The sequence below is a fragment of the Octopus bimaculoides genome, chromosome 1, assembly GCF_001194135.2.
Source record: "Octopus bimaculoides isolate UCB-OBI-ISO-001 chromosome 1, ASM119413v2, whole genome shotgun sequence".
NCBI lineage: Eukaryota > Metazoa > Mollusca > Cephalopoda > Octopoda > Octopodidae > Octopus > Octopus bimaculoides.
The window spans coordinates 63,767,875-63,768,383 of NC_068981.1; the positions used below are offsets into that span (position 1 = coordinate 63,767,875).

At 33.8% G+C, this 509-nt stretch overlaps 1 protein-coding gene across 3 annotated transcripts in view; it reads left to right on the plus strand.

The window, feature by feature from the left end:
- LOC106868241 (T-box transcription factor TBX20) overlaps positions 1–509 on the plus strand; it is a 105,493-nt gene that overhangs the window by 33,386 nt on the left and 71,598 nt on the right. The gene's annotated exons all lie outside the window — the stretch shown is intronic.

The window sequence follows — 509 nt, forward strand, 5'->3', positions numbered from 1 at the left end:
ATATATTTATATTTATATATATATTAATTCATACACTCACACACACACACACACGCACATCAACATACAACACATACAGACATAGAGAAACAAGCAAGCAACTATTTTAGATTATCTTTGAAGATATTTCATGTTAGTCGGTGCAAACGATGATCTCGTCATCTGCATATGACATAGTATAAAGATGCAGTTTGCGCATCCTTTAATGATCTTATATGCAATGTAAATTTTAGCCTTATGACTCACGATATTTTGTACTTGACACCCGCCGACATCACCCACCACCAACACAGACCCAAAATTTTTAACCTGCAAGCCGAAACATTTGAGAGAAATAAGCAAGTATACCCACAACACTCATGAAGAAAGATATGATGGCGTTGTGTAGAGTTAATCGGCTTGTAATGGTTTCAGCTACAGTTTATCACCAGAAGAAGGAAACAATAATAATAATAATAATAATAATAATAACAACAACAACAACAACAACAACAACAACAACAACAACA